The sequence below is a fragment of the Dasypus novemcinctus genome, chromosome 5 (genome assembly GCF_030445035.2).
Source record: "Dasypus novemcinctus isolate mDasNov1 chromosome 5, mDasNov1.1.hap2, whole genome shotgun sequence".
Taxonomy (NCBI): domain Eukaryota; kingdom Metazoa; phylum Chordata; class Mammalia; order Cingulata; family Dasypodidae; genus Dasypus; species Dasypus novemcinctus.
Window position 1 is genome coordinate 33,922,693 of NC_080677.1, and position 22,784 is coordinate 33,945,476.

Consider the following 22,784-nt stretch of genomic DNA (forward strand, 5'->3'; position numbering starts at 1 on the left):
AATCAAAACCACAAGGAGATACCATTTCACCCCCACTGGGGTGGCTATAATCAAAAAGGCAGATAAGTGTTGGTGAGAAGGGGAGTCACATCCATGAACTAACCTTCTTTCTCAAATTGACTTCACCATTTGCAAAATGTGACCTAATAAATATCCTGTAATCTGACCGAGCAGATTAATAGGTCTTCTACACTGGGAAGAGAAAGAATAGGATGGAAGGGAGCCTTCTTTCTCTTAAAGGTCAAGAACTTCAGACTACTCAACTTCTGAAATCATAAAATCCAATAAATGACCAACCAACCTCTGAGAGCTGCCTACTCTCGTTTCTGCCTTCTCTTTCCCACAGTTCCCTTTCTTCCTTTGACCCCTCCATTTTCACTTCCACCATTCTTTGTCAGCCTTCTTGCACCTTGTGTCTTCACCTGATCTTCCTGGGGCCCCTACCTTTGTCTTCCTTGCTCTCACTTGCTGAACCAAGCTATAGGAGACTTCATTGTGCAGACTGGTGCCTCAGTGTCACTCTGCACCCATGTCTTTTGCATTTTCCAGATAACACCCTCTTCCTTTCCAATAACTCTTACTCCAAATCTCCAATACTCCTCTGAGGTGTCATCCTTTTCTACCTCTTTTCCCCCCAACGCACATGCTTGTTTCCCTCTATACAGGAAAAGTGCATTTGTGAAGGTAAGAAGTTAAAGAGGTTCTTGCGTATGAACTGACCCTCTTTTTTTCCCTCCAGTCTCAGCAAAAAGTTTCTTTTCTTCAAACCATTAAGCAATATCCATGTTTTCTTTGAAGGTGATCGACCTGTGCTTTAGTGATGTTTCTGGGAATAGACATCCTCATCCAGTGTACATTTGAGTTGCATCTCACTTACTCTGCAGGAGGTTGAGTATCTTTTAAATGTTGATATGAAGGTTGGATCTTCTTTCCTTGTTTTTTCTATCATTTTCTCTCATTCTATTTAACATTTTCATTACCTCCATTTTATGTTCTTTTCTTAGCTGGTCCTCTTGGATTTTTTATAGTTTTTATCAGTGCCCTCATTTGTGTACCTTCCAATTTTGACTTCATTTCTATGATGATTTTTTTTTCTTACTTTCCTTTTTTGAGCTCTCCCAGCTTACGTTTCATCTTCTCCTGTATCTACTATCTCTTCCATAGACTTTTGCATCTCTGTTTAGAAACTCTTGTTTCATAGATTCAATGCTTTATTATTTTTCATCCTTGCAATATATTTGATTACAATACTCATCTGCTCCAAGACAACAATTTTCTCATGAGTATTCTTTGTCTACCATTTATTTTTACTGTTACTTTCTTCCATTTCCTATAAGACCATTTTTCTAAAAGATTTATTTATTTATTTAAATATTTATTTCTCTCCCCTTCCCCTTCCCCACTCCGGTTGTCTGTTCTCTGTGTCTTTTTGCTGTGTCTTCTTTGTCTGCTTCTGTTGTTGTCAGTGGCACGGGAATCTGTGTTTCTTTTGGTTGCGTCATCTTGTGTCAGCTCTCCGTGTGTGCGGCGCCATTCCTGGGCAGGCTGTACTTTCTTTTTCTTTCCCGCTGGGCGGCTGTCCTTACGGGGTGCATTCCTTGTGCATGGGGCTCCCCTGTGCGTGGGGCTCCCCTACACGGGGGGGGGGGGGGGGTCGACATCCCTGCATGGCAGGGCACTACTTGCGCACATGAGCACTGCGCATGGGCCAGCTCCACACGGGTCAAGGAGGCCCGGGGGTTGAACCGCGAACCTCCCATGTGGTAGACGGACGCCCTAACCACTGGGCCAAGTCTGCCGCCCCTATAAGGCCATTTTTATATGGAGTCTTACTGTTTGATTCCTCATTATTGGAAATGATGACTTCTTCCAGGCCAGTTATATGCAGTTATTTGTTGGCAAGGGACCAGTCCCATGTCCCAGTTTAGCTTGAATTTCTTCAGTACCCATGGTTTTATGAGTGATAATGGTGGACAGCAGTGGCTCTTGCTCACAATAGCACTCTCTTCTTCCCTCATGCCAAGGAGACAGTCTACTTCCTCCAAAAACAGTCTTTCAGCATGACTTTTCATTTGGCTTGGCCTCCTCTGCTGCTTAGAGGCACACAGTCCAGGAGCACTCCTGCCCCCCGTATATGCACCATATTTTAATGTGGATTTGGGTTTTATCCCTTAGGAGTAACCCCCTTCCCTTAGCAGCTCTTTAAAACCTGCAACTCTGTATCCTCTCTTCCCATTCTCATGCTTTCTCCCTTTCTCTACTGCCACTCCTTTGGGAATGAATGGTTCCTTAATTTCGCCAGATGTGAGGTCTGTGGTTTTATTTCTTGTACTCATTTTTGCTTTTGGATAACTACTAAGAAGGGTTGGAGGAAACGCCAAATATAAGCTGTAATATTTATAGCGGAAGTTAATCTCTTTATACTTCACTTTGCTTCATCTGTATTTTCAACCTCTTCTATTTTTAACCCAAGTTTACTTCAGAAAATATAAAGCTTCCCTGATACTCTATGCCCCTTGTCTATCACTGTGTCTCTCTCTTCTCATTCACAAAATATTTACTAAATGCCTACTATAGATGGGTATTACACTTGGTACTAGGGTTAAAATGTTGATCAAGATCAACATTGCAGGAAGCTGATGTGCTCAAGTGATTGGACTCCCATCTACCATATGGCAGGTCCTGGGTTCTGTTCCCAGTGCCTCCTGGTAAAGGCAAGCTGGCCTGTGTGACGAGCTGGCCCATGCGGTAAGTTGGCCTCCATGGAAAGCTGGCCCATGCGGAGAGCTGGCCCACATAGAGAACTGGCACAAGATGATGACACAACAGCAACAAAAGAGACACAGAGGAACAAAACACACTAGTCAGCAGGAAAAAGGTATTTCACAAACTTGGTAGTGTTGAAAGATGGGGCATAGAGTCCTTCTCTCTGGTTATTAAGTGTTTTACATCAGATCTTTTCTGAAGTGTTAAAAGTTAAATCAGTTTCCAGGAAAACATGACTGCCAATGTAAAATATGTTGTGAGGGGAATATTTCCCCTCATACTTTCTACACACATGAAAGGGAAAAGGGCATGCACTGCATTTGTAAGATGTTGTCTTCTAGAAGCTCATGCCCTTACATTCCTCTAAACCCTGATTTATAGGCTAGTAAATGAGTCTGTTGGCCAGGGATCAGTCCATGCACAAAGCTGGCAGGTTCTTAGCAGTGTGACAAGGGATCTTCCTGTGTCAATAACTGGTCAGGCTGAGCTGGGAGACAGAGCAGGCCAGGAGAGGACAGGTGGGACCTTCCAATCTCACCAAACATGAGGATCCATGCTTTATCTAGGCAATGGGTCACCAGGGGAGCAAAGACAACTTATGTCCTCTATAAAAGACATACATTGGATTCTGGGAGTGCCCCTGATGAAACCAACAGGGATATCAGGTCTCCACAATATCTTGAGGAATATTGATGAGATGGACATGGTGTCCTGCAATGGAGGCCCTACATGAGGGCAAAGGCAGGGGCCAAAGGCCATGGGCAGAAGTCAAGATACAGATTCAAACTGGACCCAAGGAGCAGGCAAAGAAGAGGCAGCCATATCAGTTTGCCGAAGGGGCCAGAGAAGGATGAAGTCCCACAGTACAATAAAATGGGAACACAGTATTGACTCTGGAGCAATGGCTTTCTTGATGTGTAGATATAAGGACAGTGTAATGGACATTGTTTGGATTTTAGTGCTCAGAATCACTTCTCCTTCTTCTTTTGGTAATGTAAGCTATTTGTTTTTTCCTGTGGACAGCCTATTCCTTGAAGTTTAGGTGGACAGAACCTCATCCACCCCAGCTCCAAGTTGGGTCCATGACCCAGACCTGACCTCACCTCCTAATGCAGTAGGCTGCTCGGGTCGCTAATGTGGTTGATTGTCTTCTGGTAGCCACATTGCCTACCACATGGAGAAAACGTGTCTGAAGAATGAATAAACAGAGATAAGGACAACTGAGAGATACAGAGTAGTCAGAGACTCAGTAGCATCATACGATCCCTGAAGCGAGAGGCACTCCTGGACTTCCTGTTCAAAGAAAGGTGATCAAGGTTGAGTTGAGGCTGCCACTTGCTGCTGGAAGAGTCCTCACTCATGGTTAAAGTACAATACTGAGAACAGGCAGAATTTGGCAAATGTTTGGGACTGGATTTGCAGGGTCAACGGAGCACTGGATCTGCTGAGGCATTTTTCATAAGTCTCTATTTGACCGCCAAATTTTATGTTGAGATATTTGTTTTGAAAGAGAAGATAAGTCTGTATTGTGGGTCACTGCTCTTACCTTTTTTGTCTACCCCTTTTTGTTTCCCATCCTTTTCATACCCACATATCCTTCTGTGTGAGCAGAGGGCTTGGTCATATACCAACACCTAAGACCACTTAAAGCTACTGATCTTGATGCTAGACACCATCCTGTGGATGTTCAAGGTCCTTCTGTTGGTGGAAGGGATTCCTAGACCAGAGTTGTCAATGATAGGAAAAGTCAGCTTAAGTCTGAACCTCAGTTTGGGTCAAACTGGGGAACTCCTCCTGAAACTAAAGCTGGGGCTAGAGTTCTGCTTAGCCCTACTCCCTGCAGGATCACAAATGGTCCTGTATAAGTTGACTGAAGACATCCCCTGATGTTTATTTGTGATGACAATAAGTCAAAGTAACTAGTATAGAAAGAAGAGTAGTTATTTAGAGATAAGTAGAAGGAGAGGTTTTAAATGTTTCATCTCATATATAGATATGGCCTTTGCGTTCCCCAAGTAATTACTGTGGGGGTTGGTTTTTTTTCCCCCCAAAAGTGCACAGAGATTTTAAGGTTAGTATAATGAACAACAAAATTAGGTAGCAAAAACAAACAAGCCTGTCAGAGGATGGAGTCAAATCATAAAAAGCTGAAGTCTTGGCATGACCTTGAGTTACAAAAAACAGACCTCATAAATTTTATCCATCCTACTGTATCTCTCAGATCTGCCCTACTAACACTAATTAACTAGGATAGGGAATCACAAAGTTTGGGTCAAAGTCCTTGATTTTCAGATGAGAGCTCACATCAGCTTTCAGAGAACTTACCAGATAGCCATCCCTATATTTCTTCATTATAAACCCTTCCCCTGAGTCTGTATTCCAGAAAATTTTGAATCACACTTCAGCAAGGTACAAATTAACAGCCCTGACAAAGATGGTGTCAGCTATTTCATTTTAAAACACTATTCCAAGAAGGTGGTGGCCAAATTGGAGAGGATGTTTGATCCTCTCCCAATTTTCCACTGCTGCAGAGTCCAATATTAAATCATTCATATTTATAGTCACTTCTCCACTTTTTTAGGAACAAGAAATCATTTTAGAAGGCATTTCTCTTTTTTTTTTTTTCTGTCTTGCAAGGGCTTCAGAACATCAGCACGCAGCTTGTGAAACAGGGAGAGAAGGAAAACCACATCCGGAAATAATCATCTCCCAGTCACTGTAGAGGATTATAATGCTAAAGGGGCCACCAACTAAATTAGTGCGATGATGTTTCATAAAAAGCTATGTAAATCTTAAAGAGAGGTAATGCTCTTCTCATTACACTTAACGATGAGGCGATTGTGGGCCCCACCACCTGACTACAGAACAGTAACTTTGCTTTGGTATAAGTTTCTTCTTGTGCCACCAAATTTAACACACAATTTGAATAAAACTGTCGCCTCATATACTCACATAAACTGATTTTTATTGCTACTGGTACACACTGAAAGGCATGAGACTAATGGAGCCAAACTCCCCATAATTGTTCAATTGATTTGCTACCCCTTTATTGGTTCAATGATTTGGAAGAGCAAAGTTACATTTTCCTCAGCGCTAACTCAACCAATAGGTGGTAGAAAGTTCTTATTATTCCTTTTAAACTTGGAAATAGGATTCTTTATCTCAGAGGTCCAAACACCATTTCAAAGAAAAGATTTTTATTTTTAAGAGATTCTGTTTTTAATTGGCTACTTAGAATGCCTATTTTAGAAAATGCACATAGTTGCTGGAGTGAACCCACTCTCTATGGTCCAAAAAAGGGCAAATTCTACCAGAAGGAAAACCGCATGGACATTTGAATGCACTTATCTGAGATAATGACACTTAACAACTTCGGGTGGGGAGGGGAGGCTAGTATTTCCTTTGAATAACTCAGTTGGATTTCCAACTGCTAGCACTGTGCTAGCCTCGCTGTGCTGAGAAGCCCTCAGGAGCAAGGCGTGCTTGCTGTTTAAGCTCCACAGAACGAGCTGCATTGATCTGGCTGTTTTCAAACATCCTCTAAATAAAAACATTCCTTTTCCACAGAGGCTCAGAGTTTATGAATTGTTTTTCAGAAGCTGACATACACATTCCCCTGTACTCAATCATCTTGTGTTTAAAATGTAACAGAAGCAAAATCTGAGGAGCTGGAAGAAATGAAGAACACTTTTCAGTCTTCAGAAATGCCTAATATAATAATGCACTTCCAATGGACGTATAATAAGCCTGCAGTAAAAAGAAAGACGGAAGAGAGAGCCCAGCCCGACATAAAAGCCTGGGTGTTTCTACATTTTAGATAGTAGGGTGACATGTCACAGTGTTCCGGTGTCTGTGGTATCTGCTTAACTGCAATTCTGGACCCCACTAAGTGAACATCTCTGAGTTTGAGCGAGGCCAGCTTTTTTCCCCCTTTAATCCACCCTGAACCTGCGCTCCGAGATGGGGCTTCAGCTACTGAGGCATCTGAAAGACCTCAGAAAGTGATGGCTCAGTGCCTAATCCTCTCACCCTGCCGCCTTCACAAGCTTTTTCTTTTTCTTATAAGTAATGTCTGCCCCCATGTGGTGAAGATGAGAAGCTGCTCTTCTTTCCCAGGAAACATCTGCTTCTGGGTCAGTTGGAAGGTATTAAGTTTCGGGCACCTCAGCGTCTGAGGGGGAAATTGAGGCTCTAACTGGCAACTTCTGACCACCATCCTGTCTTTAAACTGATTTTTCACTATTTCTCTCCCCTCTGTCCTTCTGCTCGCCTTTTTCTTCCTCTTTTTCCCTTTAGTCTTCTTTCCTTTCTTTTTCTTTCATTCTACTTCTTCCTTCCTCCTCACCTCCTAGCAACATGTGCAGTATTATTTAGTGGTATGAGAGTGGAAATTAACGTAGTCTCTATCCAGGGACAGGACCTGGGCTCTCATTTAAGAAATTCCAACAATACGGTTGCAATAAATAATTGCAGAATAAACACCTCAAGTGATAAAACCATGACATCAAAAAAGCCTAAAAGATACTGAATGAGAAATTGGGCCTGGGTTTCACTGGTCTTGGTCCCCTCTCTGTAATATGATATGGGTATCATTTCTTTGTGCGAAATCGAGAAATGTGCACATAAGCACAGTTAATAGAGAATCAGGAGACAGGAAAGCCCTCTAGAAAGAACAGCAGGCAGGGCAGCAGCACAGAGGAGCTCAGAAACCAAACAACAATGCTCAGGATGCAAACGCAGCCTCAGGATGAGGCTCCTCCTTCCCCTCCTGGCCTCGTTCCCACGGCCTGCTGTTCTAGGCCCATGGGGGCATCATTTTCATCATGGCACTTCCCTACACAGAAATCTTCAATGCCTTCAAAGTCCAAATACATTGTACATTTTACATCCTAACCCACCTCTCTCTCTCTCTTACACACACACAGAGTAGTTTCAATCTCCTGAAGTTCTCTACTCCAGCCACACTTTTTTCTCCTGGCTGTCTCCCAAAAGGTCATCTTTTTCTTACCTCTGTGCCTTTGCATTTGCTGTTTTCCAGCCCAGCACAGCCCAATCCAAGGCCCACAGCCTTTGTAGAGCTTGTGGCAGTCTGACAGTCTCTTTTTGTTTGGCAAAACTGGAACTGCATTGTGCAGAGAGCAAGATGTCACCCAGAGAGATGGAGGTTGAAGACACTTCTATACCTATATGAAAGCCTCATATTGAGATAAAATACATATATTTTAACGCAGCTGTCATTTACAGAGCTATTACTCTCCCAAAGCAGAAGGTGGGGTGCGGAGGGTGAAGTGTCCATAAACTATCAAGGAAGAATTCAAGTGGTTTGTGCTATTGCCAGAATCCTGAGATGGAATTATGGCACCTTAACTCAAAGTTTGCCTGCTTTTTCCATTCTCCAGTGGATGTATGAGATGGGTTTCTGCTTAATTTCCCTGTTTATCCTGTAGCTTCCTCTCCCGTCCAAACGCTCCAAGAAGTCCCCTAACTACCTCATGATCTGCCTGAGAGGCAGCAGGTGTTTTGTTCACTGTGACATGTTAGAGCTGCATCTTTGTTGGGGAAAGGTGGAAGGTCCCTTTCAATCCAAGAACTCAGCATGGGATCACGGCAAGAGAGGCTCCCTTCCACAGCAGCAGATGTAAATGCTATAAAGACTCACCCACTGCCTCCCGACCTGGTGTTGCTCATTCCCAGAGGCAGTAATACATGATGCACAAAAATACCCACAGGTAAGGAAAGAACTAAATACCACTGAAGCATTGCACCAAATGCCCATTGCTTATCTTTTGTCTGAAAAACTAGAATACTATTGTTTTAAGTGTACTCCATGGGCCCTTTACATCAGAACCACCTGGCACGATCATTTGAAAGTTTCCTAGGGCTGCATCCCAGACCTATTGTATCCTAGTCCTTCGACTGGACCTTTGGAATATGTACGTGTAATATGCAATTGAAGCCATTCTCATCCATGCCAACATTTGAGAACCCCTCTTCCAGACGTTCACTCTGTTTTCCTCCATTGTGTAGTATTCCAGATATGGCCTACCATAGACAAATTCATGGAATAGCCAAACGTGTCAACATCCCTGCTTTCTAGACCCAGCGCTGGTCCTAAACCCACTATCCTAAACTGCAGCCCTCTCAGACCCGGACCTTCAGATGTATCTGTGCACTCTTAGTGCCTCAAGCACTCTCCCCCACCCCGCTCCAAGGTTCCAGCCTGGACTTACCTTACCTGTGTGAGCACTATGTGAGCTTCTAGATCTTCCCCTCCACTCTCCTGTCCAACCAAATGTATCCACTCTGTACCTGACTCTCCCAGAATTCTGCTATTCATTAGATGACAGTAACTAATTTAATTTGATAATTAATCCATGCTGTAGGGTTAATGAGTAGGCATTTCTTCCTTCCACTTTGGCAGTGTTAAGAGACATATTCTGGGTCGATGAGCAGGGCTTTGGCCTTCTGAAGCACACCATTTAGGTCTAGCCTCTCTCAACCATTTCTTTACCAGCATATCTCTAATTCTACACAGCTTTATCTCCAAATGGGTTAATAATCCCTACTCACCCCAATGGTAGGGCTTAAAGCACTGTAGGAACAGATAAGTGATATACAGACAAAAGAATATGTTCTTATTATTAATCTCAAGACCGGTTTTCCCAGTTTCCACACTCCTGACAGCAAGCAAAAAAAAAACAAAAAAACCACCCTGCGTAAGGACCTTCCATTCAAGGCTGTGTTGAACATGTCCTCTGATTAGAGAAAGTGGTCCTGGAACTGGCCCTGCCTACAGCTCCTTGTTCTCCATCCACATGAAGCTTTGACTTAGACATGTTACACCTTGTGGTGCGGCCTATTGAAGGTCATCTGGGAAGTCTACCCTTCATTCCAGGAAAGCACTCCAGAAGGGGACAAGAGGCACCTGTCGGGACCAGAACTGAATCATCTCTCGGCTTAGTCCACCACATTGCCTTCAAGTCACTGTTTCAAATGAACCTTAAGATGTCTTTGAGACATTTTTATGACCCTTGGCTCTGTGCCCACTATGACACCTCCATTGCCCTCATGTCACCCATTTTCCTTACCTCCATGTTTGTGGCCAAACTCCCCCCTGGATAGTTCTCCCCAGAAAGCTGTTCCCTTTGATGTGAAAATCAGCTTGTAGGAGTGATACAACACTTCCAGATGTTTCCTGCACAGAGCCCACACCCTCTGCTTTGCTGGCCCCTTTCCATGTAGACTAGTTCTCTCTCTGGAGTTTGATGCCATGTTAACATTTGGCTGCCTACTGGCTGCCAAAAGCCACACATGTGACAAAGCAAGTACTATAAAGGAGAGGCAGGTGGGTGGTTAGACTGCAATACATTTTGCTCTGTATCAAGGAGTTCTCATGTGGTCTCATGTGTACTATGAGAAGAGACCTTGAAAGTCAAGACCTCCAAAGAGATGCACAAGAACCCCAGCAGGGAATGTTGTACCATGTTCAAGGAGCTTTTCTAAATCCCACATTGCAAGAAGACCGAGCTCAAGCCTTTGTCCTTTAGGCTACATCAGAAAACTGAAATGGGGCCCAAGGAATATGACCTTTTGGTGTACTTCTATTTCAGGCTTAGAATTTCCTTGAATTGGGGGAAATGCTGATGGAAAGACAAAGCACAGCTTCTTAAGCCTGAGCTAAAAAAATCTTAGGACTGGACGATGCTGTCAAATAAGCACAACGCACAATAACGACAGTGGCCGTGTGTAACCAGCCTAGTGAATTTGAGAACATTTGGTGTCCTGATTAATTCACTTGGCCTATCCTCCATCTGTTGTTGTCACCAGGAACCCAGGCTGGGGAGCCCTGCTCTGTTGCACACACCAAGGCCAGCTGGAAACCCCCTCTACAGGGAGCGAAGGGTGGGCTCTGCGAAAGAACAAAGGGCCCTGGCCCGTCCTCCTCTGATCCCACCCTGCGGCTGGGAAACCAGGTTGTGTATGAGCAGCCCCTTCCATATGCTTCAAAACTACATTTACATTCACTACCTTTTTAAAAAACTTGTATAAATTCGCAAGTTCACCTGTTTTATATCGTACTGTGCTGATGCCTGCAGAGAAAAGTGAGGTCACCTGGTGACAGGCAACTGTTTCTTTGAGTTGAGCTGCGGAGTGTCACATTTGAATGTTGCTTTTCTTAAAAAGCTGAAGTAGTTCATTCTTCTCATGGCAAAGCTTTTCATCAAACCCTTTTGAAACATGGCGTCCTAGGTAAGCCCAGCTTCGCTTTCAGAATTAGGTAATAAGAGTATCATTCATCCCCAAACCATACATTTAATTTGCCTCATTCATTCTTCAACAGAAACATAACAAGTGCCTCCTATTTAAGAGAGTGAGAAGATCCTAGGGATTCAGAAAGGAGAGCAGAGTCCTTGATCCTCAAGTAGCGCACAGCAAGTGGGGGAAGCTAAATAAAAACAAGCATTACAGGGAAGCAGACTTGGCCCAGTGGTTAGGGCGTCCATCTACCACATGGGAGGTCCGTGGTTCAAACCCCGGGCCTCCTTGACCCGTGTGGAGCTGGCCCATGCGCAGTGCTGATGCGCACAAGGAGTGCCATGCCACGCAGGGGTGTCCCCTGCGTAGGGAAGCCCTATGCGCAAGAAGTGTACCCCATAAGGAGAGCCGCCCAGCACGAAAGAAAGTGCAGCCTGCCCAGGAATGGTGCCGCACACAGGGAGAGGGGACACAACAAGATGACGCAACCAAAAGAAACACAGATTCCCGTGCCACTGACAACAACAGAAACAGACAAAGAAGAACACTCAGCAAAGGGGAGGGAAGGGGAGAGAAATAAACAAATCTTTAAAAAAAAAAAACAAGCATTACAAATATTACAATAGAGACTCACAGGGTTCAGGTGGCAACAATTGCTAACTGTCGACCAAAATGGATCCTCTCTTTTTCCATAGGAATAGAGTATTCGCTCAAGTGTGGCTAGCTTCTCCCTGCCTGAGTTCTCCCTATCAGGACTAGGAGCTGGAAGCCATGTGTGCCACTTCCAGGCCTGGGCTTAAAATATTGTCCCAATGTTTTCCACCAATTTCTTACCTCTTGTGAGTTGGAACACCGTACCTGGAAACTAGCTTCAACATGTAAAGGAGGCCAATGCACAGAGCAAAGAGGCTGCTTTGGGAATGAGAATAAACTCCTATTTTCTCTAAGACCCTGTACTGGTGGGTCTCTGTTGCCGTAGCTTGGCTTTCCCTCTAACCAATACACCGTGCTCTACACTTGGGGGATTGCAGCTGCTCTGAGCTGACATCACGCACTGGGCCACCCCACTTCCCTGGCACCCAGCACACACTCATACCTCCCCATGTGGGTTCCGACTGCAGAGTGGCGACCGGCGCCCAGGGAGCTCGCCGTTGCACTGTGAGATTGTGCTGGGAGGAGGCCTTGTGGAGGGAACAGGGCCTGTTTTGCTGGATTTTAAATGTGGTAAAAGCAGGAACCAGGCTTTCTTTCCCCCTTACTCTCCACCTGCTGTACAAATTTGGGCAAATCCCTTTACCACTCTGTACTTCAGTTTCATCATCTTTAAAATGAGGGGATGAAACTAGATAATCTCAGGTGTTTCTTCTGGTTCTGGCCCCATATTACTCACTTACTGTCTTGTTTCCAGAAGAATGCTGTCATAGTCACCCTTACCCCTTCTTGTGAGCCAGAACACGCCTGCAAACTAGCTTCAACCATGTAGAAGAGAACAGTGCCCTAACAGGTGGTAGGAGAAAAAAGCCTGGTTCCTGCTTTTGTCACATTTATAATCCAGTGAAACAAGCATTTAGAAAAAGGAATGCAAAAATTTGGCACTAAAAATACTTACCCAAGAGTCAACTCTCTCCTCCTCCTAAGAGACATATTTGTCCTTCTAGTGTACATTGGTTTGAGCCCAATATTCCAGGTTTGAAAACATGTACAAGAAGGTTCCAAGAAAAATGCACTTCTACCTAATATGGTAGATGAGAAAATCAAATTCTATATCCTTTTAGCACACGCAAACCTTTTAACTGAACCAACAGCAGGTTGGCGGTTGCCGGAAAGAATCATCTCTACAGTGAGATTTAGGCCTGGTAATTTGCCTACATAAAAATGATATTATAATAATAATAATAGCCATCTACTGAAGGCTGCTGTGGTCCAGGCACTGGGCTTGGCCTTTCTGTCTATCATTTACAATTTTTCTATCATGCTGCAAGATAGATATTATTATGTAGAAAAAAAATTTTTTTTTAATTCAATGAGATTAAGAATCTTCCCCAAGATTTCAAGCTAGTGAGAAGCAGATCCAGGATTCAAACCCAGATTTTCCTGCTTCCACTCTGCACACCCTTTCTATTCCATGGTGCCTCCTTTCAACACAATCTCACAGCTCGACAGCCAGATCCCTGAGTTCAGGTTCTGAGTTTGTTTTTTTCTCGTGCCATCTCCTTCCAATTTGAAACATTTGACATCATGGCAGGCATTCCACAAACACTCACTAAATAGTAAATTAGTCATAAAATTTTACAGTGGTCAGTGTCTTATAAAAGATAATCCCATCTCATCCTCATTTTGTAATAGATAAATATCCATTTATCAGGCACTATAAATAGACTGAGCTGTTTTGGAGACATGGAAAGTAATATAATAACTGTTCAAGTGACTTGCTCCAAGTCAAGATGTTTGAATTAGTAATAGCACAGAGGTCTTCCCACTTCACTAGCTTTACAGAATCTGCAACGCACCAAGATTTTGCCCAACACGGGCCTTGGCTCTTTTGGTTCCCGGTGCCCCAGGTCGAAGCATGACTATCTCTTCATCTTTCAGGGCTCTGATCACAGGCTATGCTTGACCACCCCAGTTAACTTCGATGGACTGGAACAGCAATACCACAACTTTTTAAATGTCAACAGCAATGAGGGAACATCAGTAGCTCTAAAACAGAGTCAAAGATTCAATTTACTCAGTTTGTCAGGAGCAGACAGAGGTAATGTCCCATGCCATATGGCCTACTGCACTGCAGAACGAACAGGCCAAATTTTGGCAGGGGTCACAAGGTCTGGCATGCTCCTGTGTCAGAAGCACAGAGTCCTTTACAGTCTGCCCAGTCTGTGATGGTGGAGGTGTCGCCATGTCCGATGCAGTGATGAATCCAAATGGCAATGGCAGCAATTTGGACATGGAAGGCTTGATCAATAGCTTGATTCTAGCTGGTCTGGTCAGAAAACACGCCTTTACCATGGTCATCTACATGAGTGACCCAGATTGACTGCCTGATCAGGAGTGCTTACATAATTTATAGCCCCAAAGACAGAGGTCTTGAATCTGCTGGTCGTAGTCTTCCAAGTGGCTAGGCTGTTGGTAACAGCCCAATAGTAAGTAGGAGTCCTTGGGAGTATTGTCTAAGACAAGGATGATGGCTTTTCAATTCAGCCCATGGAACCTACCTGCCCTTACTGCAGTCCATTTTCCAGAATTGTCCTTGGGGTTGGCCAGCTGCTGTCAGTGGACACCATCAGCTTTCAATTTAGCTAAATGATTAGTGAATCAGGCCCAAGGTGGAGGAGAAAGCTCTTTGAAGAGGGGACCCCACTGAGCTAGCAGCTTTGCTATGGGCAGTGGGGTGGGGGATAAAGTATTTCCCCCAAAGAGATGGCTCCCACTTTTTCATGTGAAATGCCACTAGGACTGCCCTCTTGAATATACCATTTCCATTGGACAGGAGAGGCTCGTTGGACCATTCCCACCTTGTTTTTCTGAATCCATACTGACCCATCCCAAAATGGGACTATCCAGCCTTAGAGTCACAAGGCTTCCATCCAACTTAGAAGCTGGTTAACAACCACCTTTTTTTAAGGGTATGCTTGGTGGCTGCGTTGGACAGGTGGCACTGCTGAACTAAAAAATGGTCTCTCCTGGTTTTCTGGCAGCCTTTCTGCCCTTCACCAAAGGTGACATTTCCCTTCCTCCTTCTGAATTTACATAGTGTTTCTGTGGGACCAGCTGAGAGGGCACAGTACATGCAGCAGTCACTCCGATGGAAAGTCCCCTCTGACATTTCTGGGCACTCATGGTACAACATCAGCACCAGTTACACTGTTGCAGGGGAAGCCACGACAGTGGTACATGGAATTGGCCCCAAGGCTCCATCCACTGTGTTTCCCTTCCCTGCTTCAAACTGGGCCCAAATCCAGGTACCAAGGAGTCTAACAGAGTTGAGTGTCAGGGTCGACTGCGACAGTCTCCAGATCACACTATTTCCCAGCTGGAGAGCAGGGATTCAAGGGTGGCAGGGGAGACTAGGCCATGGTGGGGGAGGCAGAGAAAGGGGGAGTGGGAGAAAATCTTAATTGTCAGTCTTTTTTCCCCTCTTTCCGCCCCTAAGCCCAGGATCAATGCCTGAACACCAAGGCTCCCTCCTCCCTCGTACACCTCCTGGTGTCCAACAAGCACCAGGGCCTGGGAGTCCCTTTCCTTCTGCCACAGCTGCAGCTCTACCATGCTGTTCTGAGTGTCTTTAGGAACCCACGTGCCTAGGGCTCCACCCTGTCACCAACTAAGTCAAGCTGTGGCAAGACCAGATGCGTGGTTCTGTGCTAATAGGCAAGGCTCTGTGTTCACTCTTCCTTCCAAGTGGCCTCCTGCCCATGGTTTAACCAATTTTTTTTGGTTCACTCAAAGCTCTATATCAAATAGCAAGGTCCTCAGTGCTGACACCATGGATTCAGTTTTGGGGACTCCTTGGCTCAGCAGCCACAGACACATTAACTTTCAACTGAGCTCATAGAGCTTGCTGATCCATTGTCCTGATAACATTTTATCCCTTCTGCTCCTTCCCCATTCCCCCAGGAAAGCCTCTAAGGATGAATTCAACTCTTGTTTATTAACACATAGGGCATTGGGAAACCCTTACTCCATCCCCCACCTTCCACACACATGTGCCTCACCCCAACTACTTTGGCAAGAACATTTGCTACCAGATCCCAGGGAGTTTTCTTGTATCTCCAACCTGATTCATGGGGCCCTTGTCCTTCCCCTTCCAAGGAAGTCAGATCTCCATCACATCCCATCCTTGTCACCAGAACTGTCTGGTCTTCAATTTGATTTTACCCTCCTTTTTCATACTTAATTATTTTTTTTAAAAGATGTATTTATTTATTTCTCCCCCCTCCCTCCATTGTCTGCTCCCTGTGTCCATTCACTGTGTGTTCTTCTGTGTCAACTTGTATTCTCATTAGGCAGCTCTGGGAACCCATCCTGGGACCTTCCGGAGTGGGTTAGAGGCGATTATTCTCTTGTGCCACCTCAGCTACCTAATCGGCTGCATCTCTTTATTGTCTCTCCTCTGTGTCTCTTTCTGTTGCATTATCTTGCTGTGCCAGCTCTCCACATGGGCCAGCACTCCCGCGCGGGGCAACACTCCACATAGGCCAGAACTCTGCGTGCGCCAGCTTGCCACACGGGCCATCTTACCTTCACCAGGAAGCCCTGGGAACCAAACCCTGGACCTCCGAAATGGTAGATGGGAGCCCAATTGCTTGAGCAACATCCGTTTCCCTACCCTAAATTATTACATTAAGCTTTATTCTCTCATGGATGCTGGCAGAAAAACATGAGACTCTGGAGTCAGAGACAACAGACTTCTTACTCATGGCACAGCAAGCAGCATGAGCATCAGCATGTTTACATCAGTTCCCCTTGCCCCCACATCCCATGAGGGTGACATGGAGAGCCCATATAGATGCGTACAGTGAAGTGGGTTCCATTATAGGAAAGACCTGCCACGTTTATGACAGGCAGCCAGCAAGGCTGCTTTTTGTCCCAGAGGGAGATTTAACCTCATTCCTCTAGTTTGCTCACTGCCAATACAACCCTGAGAAATGGCCTGCGCAAAGAGCAGCCAAGGCCTGTATTCATGAGAGACTCATCGAAGACTGTCTCCCAACAACAATGAGCCCTCAAGGGAAAAAAAAAACAATTTAAAAGGGCGGGGTTGTAATATTTGCCAATTTCCTGGTTTAAATTCTCCCACCCTGGCTGATCTCAAGCTACCACTGTGACATCACTGACTTGGGGAGAAATGTGCAAATTGGCTCTTGGGAGTTGGAGGCTCCAACATGCTTTCAGGTACCAGCTTGAGCAGCCAGTGATAACTCTTGCCTGAATCAGTTCTTATTATGATGGTTGCCCTTGACTTTAAAATGCCTATCTGAATCTTCTGTTAGATCGATGTAGGATCTCATATACTACTACTCGCTCTGTTTTCAAAATACATCCCTGCATAAGTTTTGAATATATGTCATCAGCTTTGGGTATTTCATTTGCATGTGAGTACAAGAGTCTCTCTCTTCTGAGGATCCCAGAACAATTCCTGGAGAAGTTTGGAGGGGCAATCTTGGGTTATACTCATGGATAAAACAGAACCCATAAAGTTGAAATGTTGAGAACTGAAGTGTAATAGTCCTGACTTCTGACTGTATTTTTCCCCATCATTTCTTTCTGTGGCTTTAGCAAACTATTAAGCCCATATTTTGAAATTTCTCAATCTCTGGTAATTTTCTACGTTACCTGGTTTTTAATTTATTTTTAATTGTTCTTGTCACTTTCAAATGAGCTGTTTATCAGTTGGTTTTGTGGGTTTTTTTACCTGTTTATTCATTATACTGATGCCTTTAGAGTGCAAGGCCAGGAATTTTGCCTGTCTTTACCACTTTATCCCCAGCACCTAGATCAGTGCATGGCATGTGGAAGGTACTCAATAAGTAGAGAATAAATGAATGAATTCTGATTTAGTGTCTGTTCCCATTCATTCTGCCTCTGAATTCAGTAGCTTTTTTGAAGGGTGGGCATGGCAGATGGATACCAAAATGGCAAATAAGAGCTCCATATTTTTCCTCTTACAATTAAACCGTGATAAGTTTTTAGGACATCTGATCTCCCAGTGTTGCCACTTACACACTATGTAAAAATCAAATAAATTAAACTTACCCATGCCTCAGTTTCCCCATCTGAAGTGCTCAAGGATCCCTGAAAGGATGGCTTTAGTTTTCACCATTGTCTCTGGGACCTTGCATTGCTGGGTGGATATCAGACAGCTCTTGCCTTGTTCCGCTGATGGAATCCATGAGTCTGGAGGGCGGTAGAAGAACAGAGATGAAAAGCTGTGGTTTTTCTGTCACTTATTGGGGTGATTCTGAAATTCTAAAGATGCTTTGAAGGAAATTTCTTTAACTAGGATTCAAATCATTACTCTGCACATTTCTCTAACTCTCCACTAACTGGTTTTATCACCTATAAAATGGACCTAATTATACCTACATCACAGGGTTGTGGTGATAATTAAAATGGATAACCTAAATCAGGATTTTTCAAAATGGGATCCCTGGACCAGCAGCTGCAGTATTATTACCTCCCTCTGGTTAGAAACGAAAACTATCACTCCTTCCCCAGACTACTGAAACGGAAACTCTGGGACTGGCCCCCTCTATGGATTAACTAGTCTCACAGGTGATTCTGACACATGCTCAAGTTTGAGAACCACTGACAGAGATTAAATCATGTGAAGCTTGTTCGGCCCTCAAAAGTTTGCTTTTCACTTATCCATTCAATTCATCAGCCACCCTAGCCATTTCCAGCTAAGCTGCAGAATTATTTAGCCTGACCTCACTTGACAGATGTAAACAATAGGCAGGAGACGCAGGAGCAGACCCTGCTCTAAAATCCAATTGCAAGTGCTTGTTTTAGGCTGCTGTTCCTCTTCTCCACAGTTACCACAATTTAACCAAATGTTGCCTGTTTGTTTTGCCCCACATGTTTGTTTGTTTGTTTTTGAGGTACCAGGGGCTGGGATTGAACCCAGGACCTTGCATGTGGGAAGCCGTCGTTCAACAACGGGGCCACATCAGCTTCCCTGAGTTGTTTTATTTCGTTCGTTTTGCTGGTTTGTTTTTTTTTTTTAAGGAAGCACCAGGAACCAAACCCAGGATCTCCCATGCAGGTGCTCAACTGCTTGAGCCACATCCAGTCCCTTCACCTATGTGTTTTTATTTGTTCAAGAGCTTTTACAGACCACTTTATCCATGCATAGATGGGTGGCTGTCTACACATCTGGTAATGCTTGGACTGTGCAGAAAAAAAGCCCATGTTTTGGCATCAATCAGTCCTCAGCTCACACCATCTGCATGGCATTGGACAAGTTAGCTGTGATAGATGGAGCCTGAGTTTTTTCATTTGAAATGGCATTAACAACAATAAAGGTCTGCTTATTGAACATCTCCTGTGTATCAGGCACTGTGCTAGGCATTTTACATTTGGTCTAGGTTTAAGCTTAAACCACCAGTTGTCCATACAGTTTTCTTTAAATGTATCTTCCTTAAATACTTCTAATACCTTCAACATCATTTTTCAATTTTCAGGGTCCATCATTTATTTTTCAATGTAATCAAATGATCATAAAGACATTTTGTGGAAAACAGAACTCAATTAATAACTAATTTTTAAGCAAACCCTGTTAAAATGACTCAGTTCCATTCAGTGAATGATAGTTGGAAAAATTGAGCTAATTTTGCTGCAGGTTCAAAGAATGTGGAAATAACATCCAAATAGTGCTTTGCAGTAGAAGGTTCTTAGTTCATACTTAATTGAAAAGGCAAGATACTGTTGAAATGTGAAAATCCTGGAAGAGTTTTTAAAACTAATTTAATGTAGCATTTTATGGTGCTTTTGTAGTTTAGAATTTGCGATGGATATCGAGGGATTGTATGCCTTCTGATCCCTTAGATTTAATCAGACTTCTCGCTTGCATGCATAATGGTTTATGAAACCTTTGATGATTTGCAGCCAACCTAGCACTTTTTAATAATTTACTATAAAAGCATTTAATTTTTAATGGGTGAGAATGAGTTGGAGGTAACTTTTGCATTGATAAGTGCTCTCCTAAAGAGTGGAGAAGAAAGGAACAGTATATTTAAATTCCAAACATAATTGAAAAACATACATCTTTTATTACCAAAATCAAATGCATAATTGAAGAAAATACCTAGCCCAAAAATTATTATTCATGCTTTATTTAACTAGAAGATAGTACTGCTTTCATGATCCTATCATAAGAACATTTTTTCACATTCTTTTTTTTTAACTTCTATGCTGTTTTTAATATTCTGTCCCACTAGAAAAAGCATACCTGTCACAGGATGAGCTAGTTTGTTTTTTTGTTTTTGTTTTTTGATGTTTTTTGTTTTTTGGGTTTTGGGTTTTTTGGGGATTGCATTTTGCTAATCAAGAAAAGCCCAAAAAAAGAATGGTTTGTAATGTCCGGTATATAAAAGTGATATCATATTATATTCATTTTCATTCAAAGTCCTCCTAAGATCTCTATGCAATACGCATACCTAGGAATGACTTCACAACTAGTCTTAAAAATATCAGAGTTTCCATGTGGAAAGAAATATGGGAAGATGCCAGGATAAATATTTTTTTAAGACTTGATGAAGGACAAAACATAGTTTGCCTTCAGAGGCACATAAAACAAAAAATGTTGCAATTGCCAAATAATTCCTTTTTCAGATATGCCATATGTAAAAGTAAGAATGACTTCAGAGAACTGCTTTCTGAGGAATCTGCTAACAGCCCATACCCCTGGAAATTTATTCCACTTGTCTAACATTCCACAGCTGACTGTCCCAAGCTTACGCTGAAAGGGCTACAGGGAATGCTGAAGGTCAAGGGTCTGAGTCTGGGAGCTGTGTTTCTGGAGCCCCTTTGGAATTCAGAGGTCAGAGCACTTGCAGGAGACTGTGAGACCTATTCTCTTTGTTTTGGCCTTCAGATAGTCCTGAGTCTAAACCCTGCTACATAGACTTGGCTACCAGAAATCTTTGTTCCTAAGCCAGGGAGATTGTGTCTTGTCAAAATTTCCCCACCTGAAGATCAGGGGCTGAGGATCCAATCATCATTTCCATGCTTGGCTTCCTGGGATGAATCTGCAGGTGTGAGGTTAGTGGTTAACAAGCACTCTACCTATTACCCAGAATCCTTTGGCTTTCTGGAGAGGGCTATATATAAAGCAGCCCTTTATCTATTCACCAGATTCTCATCTCCAGTCTAGCTAGCACAAACTTCTAGATCTAATTAGATGTTCCCCTGGATTTGAAGGAGCTAGGAATGAGCAGGTGAGTGCAAGGACGCCTGAGTTTGGTGGCCTTTATACTCACATAAACATGTATCTTCCTTTTCTCCAGCTCTCTCAGATTCTTTATTTCACATCACCAAGTAGAATTTTGGAGATTTTGAGTCCTTAGAGATCATCCAGCACCCCACAGATTTCCATGTGAAGACTTGAAAACAAGATAACTTGCCCCAAGTTATACAGAGCATGAAAACTAGAATGCAGACTACCTGGTTTCTGAATTGTCAGCTCTTCCCATTACATCATATGGTCTCACTCTCTTCTCCCTCTTGCCTCTTTCTTCCTTTTCTCCTCCTCTTCAACTTTTGCTCTAGTCCTAGGCCTCTCCATGGTGCCCAGGGGAACACACATGAGTCACTTGGTAGCCTTTGTTGCTAAAAAACAATAAGGGAGGTGGCGGTAGTGGGTGTTCCTGACCCCACCCCCTCCAACACCCTTTCTGGTTTAGCTCTTTTTTTCCCCTCTCCTCTTCCAATTTTTTTTTACATTCCAACAACACTGTGCAGCAAGCACTAACTTAACCCAAAGTTACATTTGCTAGACCAGGCTCTAAGACAGAAACATAATTAAGTTCCTTGGGCCTGTTAATTCCTCTTAACATCCTTACTAAATTGAGGGTTGATAAAGCATCTTTTAAAAAGAACAGGGAAATGTAGAAAGGGGGTTATAAATGAAGACTTCCGGCCAAGCCTCCATCCTGGTCTGGGCACTGGTATCCCCCAAAATGTGTACAAACCAAATATATGAAATGACACACTGAAGTGTGAACACTGGTCACTCCATGAGAGTAGAGCTGGGGTGTGGTGGAGCCATGGCAGAGACTATTATTTTTACTCCAGAACATTTTTTTAAAATGGTAAAAAACATGAAGGAAAGAAGGAATGGAGGGAGGGAAGGAAGAAAGGAGGGAGGGAGAAAGGTGAAGAATACATGCCCAATCCAGAATAAAATTTGTAAGCCTGAAACCCAGAGCATATCAGGAAAAAAAAATTTTAAGTATTATATATAAAAAGGCTAAAAGCATAATATAGTCAAATCTGTACTTCTATAAATCTATAATGCTAGGTTTTTAATGCAAGGTAAAAAAAAGGTCTATAAATTCCATTTATTCCCTTCACAGTTAAAAAAAAAAAAAAAGGAAAATTCTGAGTTATGGCCTGATGGTGAGTATAGATAAGAAAAATGCCTCTCTCATGAATGGGTGCTAGAATTTTTTTATATATACTACTTATGCCTATACTAGGAGGAGAACAGACTGAAAAACAGTTAATCTTGTATTTTTGGCAGACCAAATGATTAATCATTTCACATCAGAGTCGATCTCAACCCAATCAACTGTATGGAAATTAGTTACTATAATGGAAAAAGTACTTAACTGAAAAGGGTTCATTTATTATCACATATCAACACACCAGAGAGATAATTTTTCTACTGAAGTTCCCAGGCTCTGCTTGTTCATTCATGCCAGTTATTTGTTGAACTTCTACAATGAGCAAGGCAATCTGCAGGCATTGGGAATAAAAGTATACTCCTTACAATTAAAAGAGTTTGTACATTAGAAGGGGAAAAATAAAAAATATATAAATTACCTCTTCATTTGAACATTAATATAGATTTGGGGGGGAAATGCTATGGTGGAGGCAAAGAGAGCAACCATGCACCCATTCTAGGGCAAGTGGAGAAATCTTCAGAGAGTGATAGCTGAGCCAAGACTTGAAAGATAAATTTGAGTTCATCACAAAGTTTCCAGTGAATATCAAACCCTGCTGTCAAGCTGTGGAAAGACATGGAGGAACCTTAAATGCAATTG

At 43.1% G+C, this 22,784-nt stretch overlaps 1 long non-coding RNA gene across 1 annotated transcript in view; it reads right to left on the bottom strand.

Annotated features, from left to right (window-relative positions):
* Positions 1-17,916, bottom strand: part of LOC131278482 (uncharacterized) — a 36,372-nt gene extending 18,456 nt beyond the window's left edge. The window contains exon 1 of the long non-coding RNA XR_009185786.2: positions 17,776-17,916. This is a non-coding gene — a long non-coding RNA (uncharacterized lncRNA). The remainder of the gene's footprint in view (positions 1-17,775) is intronic.
* Positions 17,917-22,784: the final 4,868 nt, after the last annotated feature.